General features: G+C 37.1%; 1 pseudogene; it reads left to right on the forward strand.

Annotated features, from left to right (window-relative positions):
* Positions 1–854, forward strand: part of LOC106323894 — a 10,339-nt pseudogene that overhangs the window by 8,635 nt on the left and 850 nt on the right.

Here is an 854-nt window from a genome sequence, read left to right on the forward strand (position 1 = left end):
TGCAGCGTTGAGTGGAGTCTGAATGACATCCGTGGTGTCAATGGGGGTGTTATTATCGTTTGTCATTTTTCTGTAGAGAAAACTTGAAAACACGGATTAGTACTCCATTCAACAAATAACATATTATTTTAAAGAAAATAATAGTCTAAAATCGATGTTCATTTTTGGTATTTGAACCAAATCATATCGATATAAGTCTGGAAAAAACGTTTTGCAAACTCGCTTAAAAGCGTTCGCAGAAACCATTTTTATAGACTTAGAATGTTTCACAAACTCGCTTAAGAAAACGGTTACTGAAACGATTCATGTATATAACGTTTGAAGAATGTATCAACGTTTTGCGAAAATGCTAGAAAGCAATCCGCAAAGCGTAATGAAATAAACCAGAAACGTTTCGCGGTAGTGCTCTAAGGAAAATCGCAAACACATTTAGGCAGAAACGTTTCGCGGATAAGCGTATAGCAAATCGCAAACACGTTTCAAAAACCAAAACACGTTTCTATTAATCGTTTATCAACCCGATTAAAGCTTTAAAACATAAAGCGGTTTTGAGTTAAGATTGTAAAAGCCCGAAAACCGGACTGACATAAACGATAGAATAAAAGCGATGTTAAGGAAATAAACGAATGTAAAAGACGAATACAAGAACGATAAGAAATCGTATTCGCAAAGAGACATGGAGTCGAGATATGATCTCTTTCCTTAACTCAAAATATTCGCTCCGTTAGTGAGACGGGACTGTACGAATATAGAGTCCCAGGATACAACCATGGCAGACGAATCACGCCTCACTCGTGATCGCCCTATCGAACTATAAACGCTACGAAACACTCTCTAGACTTACGTTGAGGGAT

Source organism: Brassica oleracea, chromosome C2 (assembly GCF_000695525.1).
Source record: "Brassica oleracea var. oleracea cultivar TO1000 chromosome C2, BOL, whole genome shotgun sequence".
Taxonomy (NCBI): Eukaryota; Viridiplantae; Streptophyta; class Magnoliopsida; order Brassicales; family Brassicaceae; genus Brassica; species Brassica oleracea.